Source organism: Tachyglossus aculeatus, chromosome 4 (genome assembly GCF_015852505.1).
Source record: "Tachyglossus aculeatus isolate mTacAcu1 chromosome 4, mTacAcu1.pri, whole genome shotgun sequence".
NCBI lineage: Eukaryota > Metazoa > Chordata > Mammalia > Monotremata > Tachyglossidae > Tachyglossus > Tachyglossus aculeatus.
Genome location: NC_052069.1, coordinates 19,659,427 through 19,681,745, shown reverse-complemented (window position 1 = coordinate 19,681,745; position 22,319 = coordinate 19,659,427). Strand labels below are relative to the sequence as shown.

Here is a 22,319-nt window from a genome sequence, read left to right as displayed (position 1 = left end):
AGATAGATCAGCACAAAAGCAATTAACATCCAGTTAGATCAGAACGAGGGTTGTTTCTAGAAAACAGTACTGTATATGAAATAATTTGTCACCGGCTGAAGTGTCCTGGTGTCACAAATACTACGATAATGGCTGGACTATCTACTAAGCGTGGGCAGTTCAATACAGATCAATTCAGAGATTTGCAGGGTAACTGATAATAAACAGGATTGAAAGTCTGAATTACTGCAAGGGCTTTGGAAAGCCACAAGAACGCACGGTTTTATTTTTAATTTTCAGTGACCTTTGAACAAATTCTTCCTAGCTTTCTCGTTAAGGTCTTCAATGTCAGACTCAGTCAGAACCCTTCCACGTACATTTCACGCTATAATCCGCGCTATGAATTATGCTAATCTATTGCCATTTGCATGATTCTGTCATGACGTAGTAGTGTGGTTTTTTTGTCCCCAGCATGATAATAATAATAATGATGGCATTTATTAAGCGCTTACTATGTGCAAAGCACTGTTCTAAACGCTGAGCACTGTTCTAAGCGCTGCACTGTTCTAAGTCTTGTAAAATCATCATTCCTTGCCCCACTAAAAGGAATTAATGGGAGATGCATTTGAAGAGCCCTCTTTTAATAAAGTCCTGTTCCTTGAGTGGTCAGGAACAATTCCAAACACATGTCATGTTGTGAGAGATTGTGTGTGTGTGTGTTGTATGTGAGAGTTTCTACATGGGCACCCTTGGCTGTCCTCTTGACAGATCTGCTCTGCTGGTGAGGGTAGATGGAGAATAATAAAAAGATTGTGGTATTTCTTAAGCTCTTACTGTGTGTCAGGCACTGCGCTAAGCACCGGGGTGGATATAAGCAAATTCGTGTTGAACACAGTCCCTATTCCACATCGGCTCACAGTCTTAATCCCCATTTTACAGATGAGCTCACTGTGGCACGGAGTAGTGAAGTGACTTGCCCAAGGTCTTAGAACAGTGCTTTGCACATATTCATTCTTTCATTCAATCATATTTATTGAGCACTTACTGTGTGCAGAGCACTATACTAAGTGCTTGGGAAGTACAAGTTGGCAACATATAGAGACGGTCCCTACCCAACAGTGGGCTCACAGTCTAGTAAGTGCTTACTTAGTAAGTACTTAATAAATGCCATTATTATTATTATTATTCTCTGAGCCTCAGTTACCTCATCCGTGGAATGGGGATTAAGACTGTGAGCCCCACGTGGGATGGCCTGATCACCTTGTATCTCCCCCAGTGCTTGGAATGGTGCTTTGCACATAGTAAGTGCTTAATAAATGCCATTATTATTATTATTCTCTGAGCCTCATTTGCCTCATCCATAAAATGGGGATTAAGACTGTGAGCCCCCCGTGAGACAACCTGATCACCCTGTATCCCCCCAGCACTTGGAGCAGTGCTTTGCACATAGTAAGCGCTTCACAAATGCCATCATTTATTTTTATTTTTTACTGAGTCCTCACCTGCTCCAGGAGGCCTTCCCACACTGAGCCCCTTCCTTCCTCTCATTCATTCATTCATTCATTCATTCATTCAATTGTATTTATTGAGTGCTTGCTGTGTGCAGAGCACTGCGCTGAGTGCTTGGGGGGTGCAAGTTGGCAACATGTAGAGGCTTCCCTACCCAACAGCAGGCTCTCCCCCTTCCCGTCCCCCCCGCCTTACCTCCTTCCCCTCCCCACAGCACCTGTATATATGTATATATGTTTGTACGTATTTTTACTCTATTTTATTCATACATATTTATTCTATTTATTTTATTTTGTTAAGATGTTTTGTTTTGTTCTCTGTCTCCCCCTTCTAGACTGTGAGCCCACTGTTGGGTAGGGACTGTCTCTATATGTTGCCAACTTGTACTTCCCAAGCGCTTAGTACAGTGTTCTGCACACAGTAAGCGCTCAATAAATGTGATTGAATGAATGAATGACAGATGGCGGAACTGGATTAGAACTCAGGTCCTTCTTACTCCCAGGCCAGTGCTGTGTCTACAAGGTGTTTACCTAGTGGTGTTCCAGCCCTCAGCCCAAAGATGAGGAATAGTACAGTGCACTGCACATAGTAAGCCCTCAATAAATACAATTGAATGAATGAATGAATGCCTCCATGGGATGAGTCTTGGAGATAAACTGCTGCTGGTGTAGGGGAAATCTTGGGGAGCCCAAGGAGTCTTGCACCCGCAAAATCCCCTGAATATGATATCTATCTGCTGAATAACTCTCAACATCATATCCATCTATCCACTGAGATTTTTGGAGACCTGCCAAATGTGAGGCATCTTTGTTTATTTGCACCCATCGGTCGTTCAATAATTTATTAGGGACCCCCCCTAGAAAAGCAAATTACAGTATCCAAACACAGCAGAGCCTCTCCAGCTGCACTTGGGGGGTAAAATATCTTCATTTCCTCTTAAGACGTAGCCACCTGTAAGGGAATAAATCCTAGACTGTGATCCATTGTTGTCCAGGTTCTTTGTTTCTTGGAAGCCAAATATTTCCAGAACAGATCCGAGAAACTCGTGTGATCAACAGCCCTTAGCAAGAGCCCTGTCAGCTGCCGGGCTGACAGCTTGGTGATGTGCGCACGGTGATGATGTGCTGGGGAGTGATGGGTGATTGACAGCCCAGGACTGGAGCCAGGAAGGATGAAGCATGCTCAGCAAGAAGAATGTGCAGAGTTTATGCAGCACTGCAGAGAAGCTTTAACCCTTTCCATTCGAGTAGCCCTGCACGAATGTGAAAGGTTTTGCTGTCACTGAACTAGAATTTGGAGCTTGTCTACATCTCCCCCTAATTAGCTGAAAGCTTTGTATTTATGAGGAAAATAGTTGTGGGGAGGAATGTGAGGATGCGGTATTACGTTTGCAGCTGTAACAAATTATCCAAATTAGATGAGGTTTATCCAAGCTTTGCTAGGAAAGCCTTGTCCCCAAAATGAATTTATGGCTTCGGGCATTTACCCTGCCAATATGTCTTTGCATAGCTGCAAACCCACCTATAAATGGGGGCATTTCTGAAAGTCAAGTGATTGGTTGTGTATTTCCTATGACTTCTGGATGTGGCAGTGGTCATTATTTTGTCAAAGTTCAGGAAACCAAGGGATAAGCCTGCTCTTTGTGCTTTTATGGTGCCAAGATGAACGCAGACAATAACAGTGCCTTGAATATGTTTGGTGTCTTTATTAGCTCTCACATTGGCTGTGACAGCTCCGTGGAAATAATAATACTAATGATCAGTGATGTTAATAATAATTCTAATTGTGTGTTTACTATGTTCCAAGCACTAAGCAAAGCACTGGGTACACCTATGATAAACAGATCAGACACAATTCCAGCCCCACTAGCAACTCAGAGTGTAAAGAGGTGGAGGAATGGTTATTTAATCATTATTATTGTTATTATTATTGAGTGCTTACTCTGTGTAGAGCACTGTGCTAATATGTTTTGTTTTGTTTTGTTGTCTGTCTCCCCCTTCTAGACTGTGAGCCCGCTGTTGGGTAGGGACTGGCTCTATATGTTGCAAACTTATACTTCCCAAGCACTTAGTACAGTGCTCTGCATACAGTAAGTGCTCAATAAATATGATTGATTGATTTAATCCCATTTAACAGATGAGGAAAGTGAGGCACAGAAAATTCAAATGATTTGCCTGAATTCACCAAACAGGGAAGTGGTAGAACCAAGATTTAGAGCACAGTTTTTTTGGGTCTCTGTTCTGTCCTCTTTCTACCAGGCACACTACTTCTTTCGGGAGGGATCAAGGGAAAGTGCCATCTAAAAAGGTAGTAATAATAATAATAATAATTGTGGTATTTAAGTGCTTACTAGGGGCCAGGACTGCACTAAGCTCTGGGGTGGATACAAGCAAATCGGATTGGACACAGTCCCCGTCCCACATGGAGCTTCCAGTCTCAATCTCCATTTTACAGATGAGGGAACTGAGGCACAGGGAAGTGAACTGACTGTCACACAACAGTCAAGTGGCGGATCAGGATTAGAACCCATGACCTTCTGACCCCCAGGCCCGTGCTCGATCCATTAAACCGTGTTGCTTCTCCTTTTTAGTGCTTTTTCCTTTAGACCGTGCCAATGTAGACAGTTTGATGGTGGCTGAGTGAACACTGTTGATTCTAATTCAGTATTGGGGAACTCCATCCTAGAAGTACATTTCTCACCTACAACCACATATTTCCCCCTGAACAGATGGCATTTAGAGCAGTACAAGAAACAAATTGTTATATCAGGGCTAGAAATGTATTCATCTCTTCTCCCCTCCTCTCTCACTTCCTCTTCCTTTCCCGTTTGACTTGTTTCCTTGGAAACTCAGCTGCCTTCATTAGCTTCTGCTGGAGTAAAGTGGTTTAAGCCCTGTGGGAGCTGTGGAGGGCTTTCGACTTTTAACGTCCCTTCTTTTCATTTTCAAGTTGTCCGATGTGCTGATTGTCCACAGGTGGCTTGGAGTCACTTCTGGGCTTTCCTTGCGACCTCGATCCTATAATGTGGGATGATCCCAGTACAACGGATTTCCTCCGATCACCTGGTTGCAGCTGCTTTTTCAGATACCAGAGGAAACTGGGAGACCTGTTCTATCTGAAACTCAGTTCTCAGCTCCTTTAAGGCAGGGATCATGTCTACCAACTCTACTTTATCACACTCTTCCAAGCACTCAGTACAGAGCTCTGCACAGAGTGAGCATTCAATGTCACTAATAATAATGGTATTTGTTAAGTGCTTACTATGTGCCAGGCATTATACTAAGCGCTGGGGTGGATACAAGCAAATCGGGTTGGATGCAATCCCAGTCCCCTAATGGGCTCACACTCTAAATCCCCATTTTTTACAAATGAGGTAACTGAGGCACAGAAAAGTTAAGTGACTTGCCCAAGGTCACACAGCAGACATGTGACAGAGTCAGGATTAGAATCCATGACCCCCTCATGACTCCAGGCCAGCGCTTTTTCCACTATACTGTGCTGCTTCTCTATGATGCAATTGGCACCTACCCACTCACTGATTGAGTGGACTCACAATAGGAATCATCATCAATTGTATTTATTGAGCGCTTATTATGTGCAGAGCACTGTACTAAGCGCTTGGGAAGTACAAATTGGCAACAGATAGAGACAGTGCCTACCCAACAGTGGGCTCACAGTCTAAAAATCTGCTAATGAATGATCTCCCTTAGTCTGGGTGAGGAACTGAGCAGCAGAGAATAGTTTTGAGATTTCCCAATAGTAGTTGACTCACTGTGGGATCAGGTTCTACTGTTCCTATGCAAAATGCTCATTCCAGTCCAGTGAGAAGGTGGACCCTTTAATCTTTTGCAATGTATTTTTATTGCCCAAGAAGGAGCTATAAGGCAAAATGAGATTTTGCCTAAACATCCCTCACCTTGGAGAAACAGGCAGGAATCTGCTTTACTGACAAGGTGAACATCGGACAGTCTGGTTTTCAATTCACCAATTCTGGTACTCTCCCAAGAGCTTAGTAGAGTGCGCTGCACATAGTAAATGCTCAATAAATATGATTGAATGAATGAATAAATGCTCATTGATGCCGTTAATTGATTGACGTTCCTGGTCCTGGCTTACAGGAACATGGGGAGGTAGAGATAGTGTGGGAAGGGGGAAGTCTGGTGTGCAGTTAGTGGGAGTTTGTTCATAATGGACCACGCGATTGATCTGGATTCTAGTCTGGAAGCTCCTCCCACTAGACCGTAAACCCCTTGAGGTCATCTATTATGTCAACCAACAGGAACTGTAACCCTCTAGACTGTAGGCTTGTCCCTCTAGACTCTTAACCTCATTGTGGACAGGGAATGTGTCTGTTTATAGGGTAATAATAATAACAATAGTAGTATTTTTTAAGTGCTTACTATGTGCTGAGCACTGTTCTAAGTGCTGGGATAACAAAGTTATCAGGTTGTCCCATGTAGGGCTCACAGTCTCAATCCCCATTTTCCAGGTGAGGTAACTGAGGCACAGAGAAGTTAAGTGACTTGCCCAAAGTCACACAGTTGATTAGTGGCAGAGGCGGGATTAGAATCCATGACCTCTGACTTCCAAGCCCGTGCTCTTCCCACTAAGCAACACTGCTCTTCTACTCTCCCTAGCACTTAGTACAGTGCTCTGCACACAATAAGTGCTCAATAATTATGATTGAATGAATGAATGAATGAATTAAATGTGCTCTCCCAAGCGCTTAGGACAGTACCCTGCACCTGGTAGGTGCTCAATAAATATCACTATTTGAATAATTAATTGGCATGGAGTGCCCCTCTAGGCAGGGTTGGTTTGATTATGTGGGCTTGCAGGCTGCTGACACTTTTTAACTGGCTTATAGTGTACTCCCCAAAGCACTTAGTACAGTGCTCTGCACCCAGTAAGTGCTCAATAAATAAGATCGATTGATGGATTGATTAGGAGGGCCTTACGGCAACAGCTTCTGCTCCTAAAGCTGTGCTTCCCCAGGCCCTCCAACAATCCACCTGGAGTTCCTTTCCTTCTCACCCCCCAACTCTTCCTCCACCGCTTCCTGCTGACTCCGTAACCATTTCCTGTACTTCCTAAAATGAAACTATCCTCACATCCTTTCCAAGTGACAGCCAGTTGGGAGACTATTGCTGGGGATTGGAAGTGTCCAAGATGCTTTCTATGACTGAGTGTGGTGCCGGACCACAGTATCTCCCAGCTCGACTGTGAGCCAAATCCACAGGCCTGCAATTCCACAGCTGTGTTGTCATGATCTTTGTCAAGACAGGACTCCACTTCCCCCACATGTATCTCTTGGGCATTAGGGACAATTTTCCAAAAGAAAATAATCCTATCAAAATGCTCCATTCACCTCAACCAGACTTGGCATTGCCAGCCTCGGTTTCAAGCAGTCCTCAGAAATCAACATTTTCAAGCTCCATTAGGAATATCGATAGTCACTAAGTAGCTTCTCATTTGATCCATTTCTATATTGGCTTGCTGTTTCTCTGTAATGTTTCCTTTGCATGCATTCCCCCCTTTCCCCTTACTCTTTTGGTATTGTGATATTTAAGTTCTTATTTTGTTTGCAATGTGCATTTTTATATATTGAGTCTTTGGACACATTCCCCTAAGGTCAAGAATACTGTACAAGCCCCAGAGAATTCTGTATCACCGCTTGCTCTTATTCTTCATCCTTATAATTGGCTCTCTTCACCCAGTTGTATTTTTTTATTGCGCTTGGTAGAGACACATGCATTCCAAGAGTAGTTTTCTATTTTTCCTGAATACTTTTTTCCCCCAATATTGCATCACATGTAATAAAAGAAATCATCCCAGAGAGACATGCCTTCTGGAAGCAAATGTTACCTAGGTGAACATGCAAATTTCCTATTTCATCAAGGTATCTACTTTGAAAAGTTTTTTTCTCAAAGAGCATGTCTTTCAGAAAGTCTCTGAAGGTGGTTTGCAAGTATGATTCTTCTTTTAATCATACTCTCACCAGCCCCATGTTGGAACATATTTCACTCCCTTTCATTTGGATTAGAGCCATAGCACTACCCACTCTGAAAAAGGATATTCTCCAGCATTCGGCAAAACCGAATCGAGGAAGAAACAGAAATTCGGGGAGGAACCACAAGCAGCATGGCCTAGTGGCGAGAGCACGGGCTTGGAGGTCAGAGGCCGTGGGTTCTATTCCTGGCCCTGCCAGTTGTCTGCTGTGTGACCCTATTTATTTATTTATTTATTTTACTTGTACCTATCTATTCTATTTATTTTATTTTGTTAGTATGTTTGGTTTTGTTCTCTGTCTCCCCCTTCTAGACTGTGAGCCCACTGTTCGGTAGGGACTGTCTCTATATGTTGCCAGCTTGTACTTCCCAAGAGCTTAGTACAGTGCTCTGCACACAATAAGTGCTCAATAAATATGATTGATTGATCGATTGATTGATTCTCTGTGCCACAGTCATCTCGTTTGTAAAATGGGGATTAAGAGGGTTAGCCTCATGTGGGACAGGGACTGTGTTCAAGATAACTGCTTACCTTATGTCTGCTGTAGCACTTAGAAAAGTGCTTGACACATAGTAAGCGCTTAACAAATGCCATTATTATTATTATTATTATTATTATTATTATTATTATATCCACCCATGACTGCATGCCTGCATTTTCCAAAAAAAACAAACAAACTCAAACCACCTCGTGTTGGAGGGAAATAGATGGTGTTGCATCAGCTTATAAAACAGGTATCTTGAGGGATTTAGGAGCTGGCTCTTTTTCCTTCTCAGGTGAACACTGAGACTCTTGACATTTGCATTTTGCTGATTTTCACTTTCTTCGGCATAGAATTGTTTTGGGGGCAGGGAAAGAGATGGGACAGGGATTGTTTCTGGGTGCCTTCTTCTGCCTGGATTCCTCACCCCAAGACGCGTCCGACTGGACTGACAGGTTGGGAGAACACTGCCACTTCAGACACCTTGGGCAGGAAAACATAATCAGGCCAGGAGGGAGAATTACTGCTGGGTAGAGGGGTTCTGGAAGAGAACAGCTACCAACGTGCTAATCCTGGAAGTTGCTTTGACAGTTCCTGCTGCAATCTCACCTCCCCTTCCCCTTGCCCCGGGCTAATCACCCCCCCACACCCACACACCCCTTTTTACTGCAGCCCCTGCTGCCTGATCTCCCCTTTCCTTGGTCTTCCTATCCTTTCAGGATCTCCCTTCCTCAGGACGTCTCCTCCTCAGGTCATCAAAATCCTTCCCCCTTGGTGAGAATGCATCTATTCATTCAATCGGATTTATTGAGCACTTACTATGTGCAAAGCACTGTACTAGAAGCAGCATGGCTCAGTAGAAAAAGTACGGGCTTTGGAGTCAGAGGTCATGGGTTCAAATCCTGGCTCCGCCAATTGTCAGCTGTGTGACACTGGGCAAGTCACTTAACTTCTCTGAGTCTCAGTTCCCTCATCTGTAAAATGGGGATTAAGACTGTGAGCCCCACAGGGGACAACCTGATCATCTTGTATCCCCACCAGTGCTTAGGACTGTGCTTTGCACATAGTAAGCGCTTAACAAATGCCATCATTATTATTATTATTATTATTATTATCATTATTTTTATTACTAAGTGCTTGGGAGAGTGCAATATAACTACAAAGAGACATATTCCTGCCCATAAAAAATGTCCCCCAATTATTTCCTAGTCATGTTGCCCTACACCTCCTACTCCAACTCTGCTGGTATAGCATGCTCCCTGGGTCTGTCCTAGACACTTTCTCTGCCACACTCCCACCACCCTACCCCTCCTTCACCACCCTCATCTCAACCACCCAGCACCAAAATGGCATTCCCATCCAGAAAACCACTATCCCCCCACCCTTTTTTTGAATTATTTTTATTAAGGATTTACTGTGTGCCAGGCACTGTACTACGTGCTGGAGTAGATACAAGGTAATCAGGTGGGACATAATTTCTGTCTCACATAGGGTTCACAGTCTTAATCCATATTTTACAGATGAGACAATTGAGGCACAGAGAAATGGATTGACTTCCCTAAGGTCACACAGCAGACAAGCAGCAGAGAAGCAATGAGGCCTAGTGGATAAGCATGAGCCTGGAAATCAGAAAGACTTGAGTTCTAATCCCAGCTCCGCCACTTGTCAGCCGTGGGACCCTGGGCTAGTCGTCTTCCTTGTCTGTAACCTCACTGGTGAAATCAATCAATCTCTAGACTATGGGCAGGAATGTGTCTCTTTATTGTTATATTGAGCACCTCCCAAGATCTTAGAACAGTGCTTTGCACCCAGTAAGTGCTCAATAAATACAGTTGAATGAATGAGCAACCGCTCATATTTCAATCTATCATATTTATTGAGAGCTCACTATGTTCAGAGCACTGTACTAAGCTCTTGGGAGAGAACAGTATAGTGAAGTTGGTAAATGAGATTCCTGCCCACATGGAACATAATAATGGTATTTGTTAAGTGCTACGTCTGGCTAGGTGCCAGACACTGAATTAAGTGCTGGATGGATAGAAGTAAATCAGGTTGGACGTAGTCCCTGTCCCTTGTGGGGTTAACCCTCTCAATCTCCATTTTACTGAGGAGGTAACCGAAGCCCAGAGAAGTGAAGTGACTTGCCCAAGGTTACACAGCAGATGAGAGAGTGTAATCCATGACCTTCTAACTCTCAAGTCTGGGCTCTATCCACTAGACCACACTGCTTCTCTACCCTCTGGGTTATTGAAAGAACAGTTCTAAGATCTGATCCCAGGTCTTAGCTTGGCCAGAGATAGCATTAGAAGCAATCTTGGACATCCGGGCTCTGGTTTTGTCCATTGGCTTCAGAGGAAGCAGCATGGCCAGCCTGGGAGTTCTAAGGTCTCGGGTTCTAAAACCACCACTTGTCTGCTGTTTGGCCCTGGGCAACTCATTTCACATCTCCGTGTTTCAGTTACTTCAGCTGTAAAAGGGGATGAATACTGTGAGCCCTCTGTAGGACCGGGTCTGTGTCCAACCCGATTTGTCTGTTCGCTTCCCAGTGCTTAGTACAGTGCCTGACATGTGGTAGGGACTTAACAGATACCATTAAAAAAAAAAAGGAAGACTCTAGTAGCTGGAGAAGAGAGCAGTTATGTAAAGTGGGTTGGACTTGGTAGAGAGCCTTGAAACCAATCTGAACTGCTTTCAATCAATCAATAAATCAGTCAATCAGTGATAAGGTATTGATTGAACACTTAAGAACACTGCACCTAGTGCTTGAAATGGCAATACAACATGGTAGATACTTTCCCTGCCCACAAGGAACTTGCAGTCTACAGCTACAGATTACTCCTTTTGCTAAAGGAGTGTGTAGCAATTTCCATCCCTAGCATCTTTCTCAGGACAATCTTTTTTTTTTTCCATAGGCCCTTCATTAGAATCAGAAGGTCTGGTTCAGTCATCTGTTTCTTTATCTCATATTTGGTTCCGACCTCTGAGTAAATTTTTGCTTTGTTTTTATCAGTCCAGTACTGTGCTCTTGATTTATTGTGCTGAACGGATAGTGTGTGCCTGTGTATGTGAGCAATCAGAACAAATGTCACTCATATTCTTCACTTCCATAGCATATCCAATAGGAAAAAAAAATCTTCCTCAATAAAGTAAAAGTAAAGCCAGTTGTTCATGTGGTGTTAAATTAGCTCTCCCAGAAAACCACATTAATTATATGTTGAGATTCATCTCATTAAAAATTGGAAGGATGCATTCCAAAATTACCTAGCTGGGTACATATGCTTTCTTATTTATTGTTTGATTCAGACAGACTGTGGCATTTGGATTTAGGAACACATTGAATCTGAGGGCTTGATATATTGAAGTTTTATTATGCATTGCAGCAGAATTACCTTTACCTAATTATACAGTGTTTTATGTTTGTTTAAATTTATTAAATTTGCCCCATGGTATCATGTTTTCATATGCCCAATTCACAGGATTTTCCCGTGTGCAACATGCAGCCTTGACTTTGCAGATGTAAAGTCAGTGAGCTTGGAAGGATAAAAATGCAGTTTATTTAAGGAGTTAAGAAAAAAGAGAAAAAAATCAAAATTTGGGGGGAAAAATAGAGAGACTAGGTGGTTTGCAAGGAAGCTCCCTACTTATCCAGTAGAAGCTGATCCTCTATTAACCATGACTAAAAGAGCAGTAAATTATTTTTATAGGCATTTCAGAAATACTCAGGTCTTATTTATTTCCCTCTCTGAAAAATCTTATTTGTACTTTGATTGTTTATCTTTGTTTCAATTTAGAAAATGTATCATTTGCTGTGTCAGGTTAGTTGCACTGAGAACAATGGAAAAAATAATCTCAGAATTTTACTGTGGCCTAGTGGGAAGAGCAGGGAGCAGAGGACCTAGTTTTTAAAACTGGCTCCACCATTTGCCCAAGGTCAAAGAGAGGCAAGTATCTTAACTTCTCTGTGGACAGTTTCCTCACCTATAAAATCAATCAATCAATCAATCAATCGTATTTATTGAGCGCTTACTGTGTGCAGAGCACTGTACTAAGCACTTGGGAAGTATAAGTTGGCAACATATAGAGACAGTCCCTACCCAACAGTGGGCTCACAGTCTAAAAGGGGGAGACAGAGAACAAAACCAAACATACTAACAAAATAAAATAAATAGAATAGATATGTACAAGTAAAATAAATAAATAAATAAATAAATAGAGTAATAAATATGTACAAACATATATACATATATACAGGGCATTACATATCAAATATACATATAAAATGGGCATTACATAACTGTTCTGCCTCCCACTTAGACTGTGAGTCCCCTGGGAGAATGGGATTGTACTGACTGCAGTGTTTATTCATTCAGTCATATTTATTGAGCTCTTACTGTGTGCAGAGCACTGTACTACGCGCTTGGGAAGTACAAATCGGCAATATATAGAGACAATCCCTATGCAACAATGGGCTCACAGTCTAGAAGGGGGAGGCAGACAAAAACAACAGCAAAACAAAAGAAGTAGACAGGTTTGTGACATATAATGAGCATTTAACAAACATCAATGAATAGAATTAATTGAGAATTTATTTATTTATTATTTACTGTGTGTGGACCACTTTACGAAGCACATGGGAAAGTCCAAACAAGAGAGAAGGTAGACCCAATCCCTGCCCAGAGGCATTATAACAATAATAATAATAATTATTATTATTATTATTATTATTGTTGTTGTTGTTGTTGTTGTTGTTGTTGTTATTACTGTGAAAATCAGTCCAGTGATGTTAGGATGGCTTTTGCCTCCTGGCTCCAGAGAGCATCTCTGGGGGATGCGTAACCGTAAAAGAAAAACATCTGACACGTTTCACCGATAAAGGCCGCCTAGGGTAATTCCGCAAAGGAGCTCATAGCTGACTTCTCTTTGAAAATAACCCAAGAATTGTACTTGTGTAATGCTACCTGTGAGATGTATTTGCCCATGTAAAATTCTCTTTGAAAAGGTCTAATATGCCATGTATTTGAAGTCTCACCACCATTTGTTAAAGTTAAGTCCATTTATTCCATCTGCTACCAAGGAAGTCACACTAAAGTTCAACTCCCACGTTTTTTCATGAATGTTGATCATTTGTTTCCAGGGTCCCAGTATAATAGAATCTGTAGAGAAAGCATAAACAATATTTGATTGATCATATGTGTAAACTACTAATTGCAGTCACACTAGTCCTCTGCATTTTGAGATTTTGTAACCAAATGTGTTTTAGACCATTCTCAAAACTCTACTCTTTTTGTTTTTTTTTAACATGGGTCCCCAATCAGTAATTAACAGAGTTAGTATTCAGCTTCACAGTGGTGCAGCAGCTATTTTTCACTTGATAATTACCTTGCTAAACTAACGTCAGACCAGCTCCATGCCTTATTTAAGAAAATGGTGCACCAGCCCTTGTCAAAACAAAAGCAGCTGTGGAAATATTAAAAGGAATATTAAACCTGGCCCTATCTCTGGGATTGATTCATTAGTTAAATAAACCCTAACGAGCAGTGTGGCCTAGTGTAAAGGGCGTATGGGAGTCAGAAGACCTGGGTTCTAAATCCACTTCTGTCATTTGTCTGTTGTGTGAAATTGGGCAAGTCACTTAACTTCTCCATGCCTCAGTTACCTCATCTGTAAAATGGAAATTAAGACAGTAAACCCTGTGTGGGACATGAGAAGCAGTGTGGCTCAATGGAAAGAGCCCGGGCTTTGGAGTCAGAGGTCATGGGTTCAAATCCCGGCTCCGCCAATTGTCAGCTGTGTGACTTTGGGCAAGTCACTTAACTTCTCTGTGCCTTAGTTACCTCATTTGTAAAATGGGGATTAAGACTGTGAGCCCCCCATGGGACAACCTGGTCACCTTATAACTTCCCCAGTGCTTAGAACAGTGCTTTGCACATAGTGCTTTAATAAATGTCATTATTGTTATTATTATCTTTTTTCTATCTACTCTAGCCCTTATAGTGCCTGGCAAATAGGAAGTGCTTAACAAATATCATTACTTTCCTCTTAAGAAGCGTGAGATTAATCAAAAGTGTGAGCTCTGGGTGAGATCAAAAAGAGGGCGCATGCTATGAGTGCTGTTCTCTTTCTCATCAGGGTGGTAGAAGGCAGGATGGGGTGGAACCAGTCAGTCAATTGTATTTATTGAGCACTTCCTGTGTGCAGAACACTGTACTCAGTGCTTGGAAGAGTACACTGTAATAATAAACAGATGCCTTCCTTGTCCTTGGCGAGCTTACAGTCTAGAGGGGGAGACAGATGTTAATATGAATAAATAAATTACAGATATGTACCCAAGTGCTGTGGGCCTAGGAGGGGGAATGAATAAAGGGAGCAAGTCAGGGCCATGCAGAAGAGAGTGGGAGAAGAGGAAGTTTCAGGCAGAAACTCCTCACCCTCGGCTTCAACGCTGTCCATCCCCTCGCCCCTTCCTACCTCACCTCCCTTCTCTCCTTCTCCAGCCCAGCCTGCACCCTCCGCTCCTCTGCCGCTAATCTCCTCACCGTTAGGCCTCGTTCTCGCCTGTCCCGCCATCGACCCCCGGCCCACATCCTCCCCCGGGCCTGGAATGCCCTCCCTCTGCCCATCCGCCAAGCTAGCTCTCTTCCTCCCTTCAAGGCCCTACTGAGAGCTCACCTCCTCCAGGAGGCCTTCCCAGACTGAGCCCCTTCCTTCCTCTCCCCCTCGTCCCCCTTTCCATCCCCCCATCTTACCTCCTTCCCTTCCCCACAGCACCTGTATATATGTATATATGTTTGTACATATTTATTACTCTATTTATTTATTCATTTATTTTACTTGTACATATCTATTCTATTTATTTTATTTTGTTGGTATGTTTGGTTTTGTTCTCTGTCTCCCCCTTTTAGACTGTGAACCCACTGTTGGGTAGGGACTGTCTCTATATGTTGCCAACTTGTACTTCCCAAGCGCTTAGTACAGTGCTCTGCACACAGTAAGCGCTCAATAAATACGATTGATTGATTGTTTGATTGATTGAGGAAGGGAAAATGGAGAAGAGAAGAGTCCAGGAAGGCCTCTTGGAGGAGATGTGCCTTAAATAAGGCTTTTAAGGTGGGCAGAGTAATTGTCTGTCGGATAGGAAGAGGGAGTGTTTCAGTCCAGAGGCCAAGATCACAAACCCACGAAAGTGGCAGAGTTGGTATTTCGAGCCCAGGTCACATGACTGCCCCACGTGGGATAACCTGATTACCCTGTATCTAGCCCAGCGCTTAGAACAGTGCTTGGTCGCATGGAGAAGCAACATGGCTCAGTGGAAAGAGCCCGGGCTTGGGAGTCAGAGGTCATGGGTTCAAATCCCAGCTCCGCCACTTGTCAGCTGTGTGACTTTGGGCAAGCCACTTCACTTCTCTGTGCCTCAGTTACCTCATCTGTAAAATGGGGATGAAGACTGTGAGCCCCCCATGGGACAACCTGATCACTTTGTAAAACCTCCTCAGTGCTTAGAATAGTGCTTTGCACATAGTAAGCGTTTAATAAATGCCATCAATATCATTATTATTATTACTCCCAGGCCTGTGCTCTTTCCGCTAGAGCCGCAGTATAAGCACCCAATCAGATGTGGTGTGGATCTGTGGAGAAGTAGTGTGGCTTGGTGGAAAGAGCCCGGGCTTGGGAGTCAGAGGTCATGGGTTCTAATCTCAACTCTGCCATTTATCTGCTGTGCGACCTTGGTCAAGCCACTTCACTTCTCAGGGCCTCAGTGACCTCATCTGGGGATTAAGGCTGTGAGCCCCACATGGGACAACCTGATTACCTTGTATCTAGCCCAGAGCTTAGAACAGTGCTTGGCACATAGTAAGCACTTAATAAATACCAACATCGTCATCATTATTATTATTATCTGTGACCGTGGATGCTGAACACCAGTTATGGGTAAACATGATTTAATATGTCCAAAACACATCTCCTCATCTTCCCACCCAAACCCCGTCCTCCCCTTGTTTTTCTTATTACTGTTGACCACAACACCATTCTCCCTGCCTCACAAGCCCATCCTTGACTCATCTCTCTCATTCAACTTTCATGAAATCAGCCAGTCTGTCATGAAATCCCATCAGTTCTATCTTCACAACATTTCTAGTATGCTCACATTCCTCTCCATGGAAATGGATGCCATGCTGATCCAAACATCGTTTGCCACCTTGACTTTCAATCAATCAATCGATCAATCAGTTGTGTTTATAGACTGTAGGCTTGTTATGGGCAGGACATGTATATTTTATTACAATGTATATGTTTATTGTAGTATTGTAGCCTCCCAAGTGCCTAGTACAGTTCAATAAATATATATTATATAGCATCATTATATTATATAATTATATGTTATATAGTATAATTATATAATTGTAGTTATATAATTATAATTCTATGGTATAATGATGTTATATGATTGTCATATGTTATAATTATATCACTGTAGTTATATAGTTATGTGGTATACTTTTATGTTATATGATTATATATTATAATTAGGTTGTATATTATATTATAATATACCATAGTTCAATAAATATGATTAATGAATGAATGAATGACTATTACATCAGTCTCCTCAGTGACCTCCCTGCATCCTGTCTCTTCCCTCTCCATACTTCACTCTGTTGCCCAGGTCATTTTGCTAAAATCCGCTGAGTCCCCATCTCCTCTTTCATTCAATCGTATTTATTGAGCGCTTACTGTGTGCAGAGCACTGTACTAAGCACTTGTACTAAGCGCTCCTCTCTACTCAGAAACCTCTGCATCAAACAGAAACTCCTTCTCATCAGCTTTAAGGCACTCAATCAGCTCTCTCCATCCTACCTTACCTCACTGATAACCCCCTCCTGTAACCCAGCCCACATATTCCACTACTATAATGTGAACCCTCGATTTTGTCCATCCCACCACTGACCCCTTTCCAGATTCTTCCCTCGAGACTGAAACACCTTCCTCTTTCATATCCAACGGTCCACCACCGCTCTATCCACCTTCAAAATTCTCCTAAAATCACTTGTCCTCCAAGAGCCCTTCCTAGATTAAGTTCTTTATTTCCCCTACCCACCCTTCCCTCGATTATACACTTGGCTTTGTGTCCCTTAAACACTTTGTTTGATCCTCACCTTAGCCCCGCAGTACTTATATACATATCCTTATACTTTACTCTTTCCCCTATCCATTACATATTTCATTGTTCATCTCCTCCTCTAGACTGTTAGCTTCTTGTGGGTAGGGACTGTGTCTACCAACTCTCTTGTATTGTACTTTCCCAAGTAATGATGATGATGATGGTATTTATTAAGCACTTACTATGTTCAAAGCACTGTTCTAAGCGCTGGGGAGGTTACAAAGTGACCAGGTTGTCCCACGGAGGGCTCACAATCTTAATAATAATAATAATAATAATAATAATAATGATAATAACAATAAAGATGGCATTGGTTAAGCACTTACTATGTGTAAAGCACTGTTCCAGGCACTGGGGAGATACACGTGGGGCTCACAGTGTTAATTCCCATTTTACAGTTGAGAGAACTGAGGCTCAGAGAAGTGAAGTGACTTGCCCAAGGTCACACAGCAGACATGTGGCAGAGCCAGGATTCGAACCCATGACCTCTGACTCCAAAGCCCGGGCTCTTTCCACTGAGCCATGCTGCTTCCCCGTTAATCCCCATTTTACAGATGAGGTAACTGAGGCACAGAGAAGTTAAGTGACTTGCCCAAAGTCACACAGCAGAGAATTGGCAGAGCTGGAATTTGAACCCATGACCTCTGACTCCAAAGCCCATGCTCTTTCCACTGAGCCACGCTGCTACTTCATACAGTGCACGCAATAGGCACTCAGTAAATAAGACCGATTGATAAATACGGCTTTGAATAGAGCCAGGGCCATGTTTGAAAACAGACCTTCATTTTGTCCTTCTTTCAGGCTCCTCTTACCAATTCTCACTATTGCAATACCAAAATCGTGGCTTAGCGGAAAGAGTACATGCTAGGGAGTCAGAGAGCATGGGTTCTAATCCCGACTCCGCCACTTGTCTGCTGTGGGACCTCGGGCGAGCCACTTAACTTCTCTGTGCCTCAGTTACCTCATCTGGAAAATGGGGATTAAAACTGTGAGCCCCCCCGGTTACAACCTGATTACCTTGTATCTACCCTAGCGTTCAGAACAGTGCTCAGCACATAGTAAGCACTTAACAAATACCATAATAATAATAATTATTATTATTAAAATGGTGCCAACTAAAGTTCCAGATCCTCACTCGACTGAATGTGGTTTGACCTCCCCGTTCCTTGAGGCTGCTCCAGCTGACTGAGAAATCTCCCACATTGGGAGCATTTGGCACCTGCAAGCCCGGAGCCAGGAGGTACCAGAATAAAGCAGGTGTGGAAAGCCCAGTGGAAAGACCATCATCATCATCAATCGTATTTATTGAGCGCTTACTGTGTGCAGAGCACTGTACTAAGCGCTTGGGAAGTACAAATTGGCAACATATAGAGACAGTCCGTACCCAACAGTGGGCTCACAGTCTAAAAGGGGGAGACAGAGAACAAAACCAAACATACCAACAAAATAAAATAAATAGAATCGATATGTACAAGTAAAATAAATAAATAAATAAATAGAGTAATAGGCCCAGGGCCCTGGACCATGGGCCCAGGAGTCAAGAGACATGGGTTCCGTTACCAGCTGTGTGACCTTGGGCAAGTCACCGAAACTTCTTAGCTCCCTCATCTGTAAAATGGAGATTCAATCCCTGTTATTCTGCCCCTTTGGATTCTGAGCCCAGTCAATCAGCAAAAATATTTATTTAATAATAATAATAATAATGGTATTTGTTAAGCGCTTACTATGTGTCAAGCACTGTTCTAGGTGCTGGGGTAGATACAAGGTTGTCCCATGTGGGGCTCACAGTCTTAATCCCCGTTTGACAGATGAGGTAACTGAGGCATAAGAAGTTAAGTGAGTTGTCCCACGTGGGGCTCACAGTCGTAATCCCCATTTGACAGATGAGGTAACTGAGGCATAAGAAGTTAAGTGACTTGGCCAAAGTCACACAACTAATGTGGTGGAGCCGGGATTAGAACCTCTGACTCTCAAGCCCGTGCTCTTTCCACTGAGCCATGCTGCTTCTCTATTAAGTGCTGACTGTGTGCAGAGCACTGTACTTAGTGATTGGAAGAGGACAGAAAACTTGAGTTGGTAATAATAATAATAATGATGGCATTTGTTAAGCGCTTACTATGTGCAAAGCACTGTTCTAAGCGCTGAAGGAGGTAGACACGATCCCTGCTCCCAGGAGCTACCTATCTAGCCCCGTGTGGTACAAGAACTGTGTTTGATTTCATTGACTTTTATCTACCTCAGCGCTTAGTACAGTGCCTGCCACATAGTAAATGCTTAACAAATAGCATAATTATTTGCTTAGCAAATAGCAGAATGATTATTATTATTGTTATCATTGAATAAAACACAGTGACTCATTTAAGCGGAAAGTGTTTGAATTGAACACTGCAACCCATTTTGCATAATGCGGATTATTCTGTGCTGTAGTAAATGATCCCGAAATCAACCAATGATATCTGTTGAGGGCTTACTGTTTGCAGATCACTTAGCTAAGTGCTTGTGAGGATGTTACAGCATATTGCTGTAAGGAGAAGCAGCGTGGCTCAATGGAAAGAGCCTGGGCTTTGGAGTCAGAGGTCATGGGTTCAAATCCCGGCTCCACCAATCATCAGCTGTGTGACTTTGGGCAAGTCACTTCACTTCTCTGGGCCTCAGTTCCCTCATCTGGAAAATGGGGATTAAAACTGTGAGCCCCCCGTGGGACAACCTGATCTCCTTGTAACCTCCCCAGCGCTTAGAACAGTGCTTTGCACATAGTAAGCGCTTAACAAATACTATTATTATTATTATTATTATTATTATCATTATTATTATTATTATTGCATTGACAGGCTCCCTGCCCACGAGGAGCTTAAAATCCAGAAGGGGAGACAGATATTAATTATAAATAAATTACAGATTTGTACATGAGTGCTGTGGGGCTGAGAGTCTGGAAAATAAAGGATGCAAATCCAAATGCAAGGGTGATGCTGAAGGGAAAGCGTGTCGAGGAAATGAGAGCTAAACCAGGGAAGGCCGCTTGGAGGAGATGGGATTTAATAAGGCTTTGAAGGTGCGGAGAGTGGTCGGCTGCCATTTATGAGGAGAGTTCCAGGCCAGAGGGAGGATGATAATAATTGTAATGATGGTACTTTTAAGCACTTACTATGTGCAAAGCACTGTTCTAGGTGCTGGGGGGATACAAGGTGATCAGGTTGTCCCTCGTGGGGCTCACAGTCTTAATCCCCATTTTACAGATGAGGGAACTCAGACCCAGAGAAGTTAAGTGACTTGCCCATAATCACACAGCTGACAAGTGACAAGGTCAGGATTAGAACCCATGCCCTCTGACTCCCAAGCCCAGGCTCTTTCCACAGAGCCATGCTGCTTCTCATGAAGCAGTGAGTAACCTGGCAAGTTGAAAAACAAGCATTCCGTACGCCCACATGAAGAAAAAAGTTCACATAGACATTCGCTATCATTAATTTTGCATTTTCTACAGCAAAATGCAAATTAATTTTTCGTGCCTTACGGCTAAAAATCAAAGGTAATAAAGCTTGTGGGTACCTCCTAATCTCCTGCAGCATTCCTGTCTATATCATATCACATTAAAGATGCAGGAAAGACAGTTTCTATTTCAGTTCATGAGACTCCCTCAGCCTTTTATCATGAAGTCTCTTGTTCTTATGAAAAATTACCATATTTGTATTCATTTCGTTACAAGATAACAAAAGTAGCAATTTCTCCTTTTACTCTACATGCGATGGCTTATCAGTGGCAGGTCTGAGGAGTTCTGTTCTTACAACGTTACTGACCAAGATGGAATAATCGCCTAGTAGCCGTGTCCATGCTAAGCCCCCGACTTGCTGCCGTTTGTGGGTTGATCTGAGATTCAGCTGTTGAACAGAGCCTGTGATTTGGGGTTAGGGCAAGTTGCTTTTTGATCCCAGAAGCTAGTTGCCCCAAGCTCTAAATGGGTCTTTTAAAGGCTGAACATTTATTCTGTGAACAAATCTGTTATCTTGAAAAATAAAAGTAGTGGTTTCGATATTCTCCCTAGCATCTGTACGTTACAAAGGGATTTTTCCCTTTGCCGTAAGCCTGTTACCATTAGAGTCACACCATAGCAATAAAGGCGCTGAAGGCAAAAGGGAAGCCCAGGGAAAATCCAGCAATTGTTACGTGGCTTTTTAGGAGGAGACAGGGAGATGCTAAGAAGGCGGAGTAAGTAAAAATACAGCAGAAAAAAAATGGTTCTCGCTAGTTTTTAATTAGTTCCCTGGAGGCCAATAATCAATCAGTCAATCATATTTATTGGGTGCTTACTGGGGGCAAAGCACGGCACTAAGCACTTGGGAGAGTATACTATAACAGTTGATAGACAACTTCCCTGCCCACAGTGAGATTACAGTCTAGAGCCACGCTTACCAGTAGACAGTGATTTCATGGTTTGAGGCTTGTGAAGCTAATTCATCCCGCTCTGCCCTCAGTGTCCCTCACCAACCTCTTCGAAACAGGGAAATTTGGCAGTTTTCATTGTCTGGGATACGTGAAGATAGGCTAAAGGGAATATGAATGCTGGGGAGAGGAGAAAGCATATCTGTTGTAGAGGCCAGGTTTAATCAAGGGTCAAAAAAATAGCACGATAGGGGGTACGGGCGGAATGGGAGAATCAGCGTGGCCTAGTGGAACATGGGATCTAATATTGGCTCTGCCACTTGTCTGCTGTGTGACCTTGTGCTGGTTGCTTCACTTCTCTGGGCCTCAGTTACCTCATCTGTAAAATGGGGATTAAGACTGTGAGCCCCATGTGAGACAGGGACTGTGTCCAGCCCAGTACTTAGAATACTGCCTGAGATATAGTAAGCACTTAACAGATACTACAATTTTTTAAAAATTTTATTAGGAATAAATCAGTTAATTAATTCATTCATTCAGTCGTATTTATTGAGCGCTTACTGTGTGCAGAGCACTGTACTTAGTGCTCGGGAAGTACAAGTCAGCAACACTTGTATCCAGTGCATACTGTGTTCAGAGCACTGTGCTAAGTCCTTGGTGAGTACAGTACAATAGAGTTCTTTCATTCATTCATTCATTCAGTCGTATTTATTCATTCAATTGTATTTATTCAATTCTATTTATTGATCTCTTAGTACTGTGCAGAGCACTGTACTAAGTCCTTCATAGACAAGATCCCTGTTC

The 22,319-nt window shown here is 42.7% G+C and overlaps 1 protein-coding gene across 7 annotated transcripts in view; it reads left to right on the top strand.

Annotated features, from left to right (window-relative positions):
* Positions 1 to 22,319, top strand: part of LDB2 (LIM domain binding 2) — an 892,398-nt gene that overhangs the window by 614,649 nt on the left and 255,430 nt on the right. The window lies entirely within an intron of this gene.